The sequence below is a fragment of the Heptranchias perlo genome, chromosome 25 (assembly GCF_035084215.1).
Source record: "Heptranchias perlo isolate sHepPer1 chromosome 25, sHepPer1.hap1, whole genome shotgun sequence".
In the NCBI taxonomy this organism is placed as follows: Eukaryota; Metazoa; Chordata; class Chondrichthyes; order Hexanchiformes; family Hexanchidae; genus Heptranchias; species Heptranchias perlo.
The window spans coordinates 35,818,455-35,823,865 of NC_090349.1; the positions used below are offsets into that span (position 1 = coordinate 35,818,455).

A 5,411-nucleotide genomic window follows, 5' to 3' on the forward strand; every position below is an offset into this window, starting at 1 on the left:
TGTACTAGCGATGGAGCTATAAATGTTGTGTAGTTTATTAGAAGTTGTGTGTAACAAAGGGCTGCTGAATGGCTGCTGCACATATTTGCTGCTAATCAAGGCGCTGGGATGTCAGTGCTAGGCATCAGAATGTACGTTCTTTCCTCATAGGGACACACACACTTACCTAAATCCAGAGATGATGTGGAGATGCCGGTGATGGACTGGGGTTGACAATTGTAAACAATTTTACAACACCAAGTTATAGTCCAACAATTTTTATTTGAAATCTACAAGCTTTCGGAGGCTTCCTCCTTCCTCAGGTAAATGTCAAGAGCTCCTTGAAGCCTATGCATTTATACATATAGAACAATACATGGTGTTTACAGAATGCCCCTGCAACTGCCCGTTGCCAAGGCAATCACCGTGTTCAGACAGAGAGGTGTCACCTACAGAACCCCCGAATACACATTCAACAAAAAAACAAACAGGAAAAAAAACAGAGAGAGGCAGAAACATCCGGAAGGCAGAGAAAGCCAGCAAATGACCCATTATATTAAAAACAGATAGCTTTTGTTCGCTGGTGGGGTAACGTGTAGCGTGACATGAACCCAAGATCCCAGTTGAGGCCGTCCTCAGGGGTGCGGAACTTGGCTATCAATTTCTGCTCGACGATTTTGCGTTGTCGTGTGTCTCGAAGGCCGCCTTGGAGAACGCTTACCCGAAGATCGGTGGCTGAATGTCCCTGACTGCTGAAGTGTTCCCCGACTGGGAGGGAACCCTCCTGTCTGGCGATTGTTGCGCGGTGTCCGTTCATCCGTTGTCGCAGTGTCTGCATGGTCTCGCCAATGTACCATGCTCCGGGGCATCCTTTTCTGCAGCGTATGAGGTAGACAACGTTGGCCGAGTCACAGGAGTATGAACCATGCACCTGGTGGGTGGTGTCCTCTCGTGTGATGGTGGTATCTGTGTCGATGATCTGGCATGTCTTGCAGCGGTTACCGTGGCAGGGTTGTGTGGTGTCGTGGACGCTGTTCTCCTGAAAGCTGGGTAATTTGCTGCGAACGATAGTCTGTTTGAGGTTGGGTGGCTGTTTAAAGGCGAGTAGTGGAGGTGTGGGGAAGGCCATAGCGAGGTGTTCGTCGTCATTGATGACATGTTGAAGGCTGCGGAGAACATGGCGTAGTTTCTCCACTCCAGGGAAGTACTGGACGACGAAGGGTACTCTGTTGGTTGTGTCCCGTGTTAGTCTTCTGAGGAGGTCTATGCGATTGTTCGTTGTGGCCCGTTGGAACTGTCGATCGATGAGTCGAGCGTCATATCCCGTTCTTACGAGGGCGTCTTTCAGAGTCTGTAGGTGTCCATCCCGTTCCTCCTCGTCTGAGCAGACCCTGTGTATTCGCAGGGCCTGTCCATAGGGGATGGCCTCTTTGACGTGGTTAGGGTGGAAGCTGGAAAAGTGGAGCATCGTGAGATTGTCCGTGGGCTTGCGGTAGAGTGAGGTGTTGAGGTGCCCGTCTTTGATGGAGATTCGTGTGTCCAAGAAAGAAACTGATTCTGAGGAGTAGTCCATGGTGAGATTGATGGTGGGATGGAACTTGTTGATGTTATCGTGTAGTCTCTTTAGTGATTCTTCGCCGTGGGTCCATAGAAAGAAAATGTCGTCGATGTATCTGGTGTATAGTGTTGGTTGGAGGTCCTGTGCAGTGAAGAAGTCCTGCTCGAACTTGTGCATGAAAATGTTGGCGTATTGGGGTGCAAATTTGGTCCCCGTGGCTGTTCCGTGTATTTGGGTAAAGAACTGGTTATCGAAGGTGAAGATATTGTGATCCAGGATGAAGCGGATGAGTTGTAGGATGGCGTCTGGAGATTGGCTGTTGTTGGTGTTGAGTATTGATGCTGTCGCAGCGATGCCGTCATCGTTTCTAAATCCAGAGAGTTTAGATGCAGATCGGCAGAGCCAGGGCTCAGGGAACCCCAACTTGCGCAGGGGTTCTGTTGAAGTTTAACTAGGTAAACCGTGCCTGTTCAGCTAGGGCCACATGAATCATTTAGGGATAGTGGCTTGCGTGGCTATTCTGGAGCTGGTAGGGAAAATCCCAGCCCGCAGTGATAGACCTACACCTCCAGTTTCCATGAGTGAGCCACACTGGCTGGTCAATCATCAACAGCGCACTGGAGCACTATGGACTTGCCTGGTTCAGGTATCAGATTATCAAATCTGCCACAGAGGTTTAACTTGGTTCTGAAATTCCATCACCTCAACGCTGAAAAGACCTTTATTACCTCCCTCAAGGAGGATAGTCACTAGTTGGTCATTAGACAACTGATAAGCATGAGCTTGAGGCTTCATCAAGTGGATAGCATGCACCAGGAACTCCTCACAAGTGGCATGGCAAGCAGCACAACTCACCATCTAATGTGTCCGTGCACATCCCCGGCAGGGCTCAGGCGAGAAAGCGGCAGACAAGATGGTGGCGGCTAAGAAGACGTAAAAGTCTTTGGAGTCCATCAACTCCAGGCTCCAGCTGGTTATGAAAAGTGGCAAATACGTGCTGGGCTACAAACAGACTTTGAAAATGATTTGCCAAGCTGGTAATTCTTGCCAACAACTGTCCAGCGTTGAGGAAATCAGAGATTAAATACTGCGCTATGTTAGCCAAAACTGGTGTGCATCATTAGAGTGGCAATAATATTGAGCTAGGTGCAGCTTGCGGTAAATACTACAGAGTGTGCACACTGGCTATCATTGATCCTGGTGACTCTGACATCATTAGGAGCATGCCAGAGCAGATCAGTGAGAAATAAATTTGCCTGTGACTCTGAAATATTTTACAAATAAAGTTGCTCTGTAAAAGAAAAAAAAATTGCCATTATCTTTCTGAGCAAAGCATGGATGCACACTATATTCCACAGAATGGTGGTTCCACCAGCTTGAGGTGCAGAACTACAAGAGCAGCTACTTATCCACTTTCACCCGTTCATTGTAGGTACCAAGTGCTGGATGTATGAACATATGTTCACATACCTGACCTTTAAGTAATGCAACTGTTGTCCCAAGTCTCAGGATTTTCTCACTATTTATACAATAGACATGTGACAACAGTGAAAAGACCTATACAGGGTAATTCCATTGTTCCAGCCACCTTCATGTTCCAAAAATCTAAGTCCAGTGCCGCATACCAGGCATTACTCGTCACCAATTGCTTAATCCAGGTCCTTATGGGATTTGGTAACGATGTATGCCAAGACGGTCCAAGGTGATCGGTGGCAGGTCAGTGTAAGCTGAAGCCCTCCTCCCCTGCTGTTGCTTCCTTTTTTGCTATAAATCTAGATCACAGCTTGTTCCTGCATCTTACACATGGGTCAGAAGAAGTCCTACCTTTGCATGTCCAGGAGTTCTGAATCATAAGAATGAACTGATTGAACTCATCTTAAACATTACTGTCTGGAATCAGCAGTGGGGGTTTTTGCAATGGGAGATTGGCGGAACTCTGAGAGAAATGGTGTAAGTGGCTAAAAATGGGCATTTAAACCATTTCTCCAAGGTTTCCACCAAGGTTATGGTGGGAGATTGGAAGAACCCTGTGAAAATTAAAGGCCCACGTTTTTATCTTCATTGGGACTTTGCTGAAATAAAAGAACAGCAACAAAGTCCAAAGTGACCTTCACCCCTCCACAGCATTGTCCCTAGGACTGAATCCTGGTCGATGTTGGTATCATTTTGAACCTCAGGTATCAATATAAAACAAGAGGAACAGATGCCCCCCTGTATCTTTCAATCAATACCTTCAAGATCCCGTCGTAGGCCATGCAAAGACGTACCACATTTAGGGGGCACCCATTCATCGTACCCCACCGGCTAGCCCATTGTTTAAGATGGGGGCAGAGTGCAATAGATCTTCAGGATAATTGGAGGAGACCAGTCTTGTCAGTCATTGGCACTAGCCCACTTGATCACAATGGACAACAGAAGTTAATTAGGCAAAAAAAAAATCTTTTTTGTATAATAGCACACTCATTGGGGTAGCTCTTGACTTTGTTAATGAAAATAAAAAACTGGAAAGATGTAAAATGGGCTGCCAACTCACTATCTCCCGTTTTACACAAAATCAAAATCTACCCCATTGATTCCACTCCACTAATGTCTTACATTCACTCTTGAGTATCTGTAATTTTTAATATTATTAGCTGATGTGCTCTGGCACTGCTCATGGGCAGCCTCAGTTCTGGAGCATGGTTGTGATGTTGATGACATTTAGCTGCTTTCTTGACCTGTACTTTAAGGTCGCTGTTCTAAATAGGTACATTCAGGTGGCTGTCGCTACTTGTAAGCTACTGATATCAATCAGAGGACAGTTGTAACTGCTTGTAAATTTAAGGCTTTAAGTCTCCCGACTTTCCCTTTCTCCTTTTTATGGAAATACATGCGAACTGTCATCACATACAGTATTAAAGTCCAATTAAAATCAACTTCAGCCAGACACATGGACCAATGGCCAGAGGTATGTAGTGGGAGGCTAATGAGTGGAAATGCTGTTAGGGGAAGTGCCAGGTAAATGTGGGCCAGGAATGCACTGGAGGAGGGAGCCTAATGGCCGGCTACAGGTTGGGATGGTTGGACAACAGGTCACAGCAGTCTCAAAGGAACTTCACAAATTTGTCCATTTTATTTTAAACTGTGAGTTTTTTCTTTCTCTTAATAAATTCTGACAGCCACAAGTCGTACTGGAATTCCAACAATGGGATCCCACCCGAAACCTTGACACCTCAATAGGACCCTATCTGAATCCCTGACAACCCAATGGGATCCTATCTGAATCCCTGACAACCCAATGGGATCCTATCTGAATCCCTGACAACCCAATGGGATCCTATCTGAATCCCTGACACCCCAATGGGATCCTATCTGAATCCCTGACAACCCAATGGGATCCTATCTGAATCCCTGACAACCCAATGGGATCCTATCTGAATCCCTGACAACCCAATGGGATCCTATCTGAATCCCTGACGCCCCAATGGGATCCTATCTGAATCCCTGACACCCCAATGGGATCCTATCTGAATCCCTGACACCCCAATGGGATCCTACCTGAATCCCTGACGCCCCAATGGGATCATACCTGAAGCCTTGACTCTGGTGAAAATTCTGGTGACTCTGGTGACTGTCAAGATTGCAAGGTAGTTAAAGCAAAAAAATGGAATGGGAAAGAAGACAGAATGGATGCAAAAGCAACAAAGTGAGCAGAAAAATCTTTAATATTGTTATGTATAATTTTAATTAGGTATTTAGAATGCTTATTAAAGTAATAAAGCTATTGCTGATATTTCAACAGTTTATTACTGTAAGATTAGTGCTATTTTCAGCTCATTGCCCAAATAAAGAATGACCCCTGTGAGGAGAGTGGGCCCCATTGGAACCATATCCC

At 45.9% G+C, this 5,411-nt stretch overlaps 1 pseudogene; it reads left to right on the top strand.

Annotated features, from left to right (window-relative positions):
- Positions 1-2,450: 2,450 nt before the first annotated feature.
- Positions 2,451-2,846, top strand: LOC137342400 (large ribosomal subunit protein eL30 pseudogene; annotated as a pseudogene).
- Positions 2,847-5,411: the final 2,565 nt, after the last annotated feature.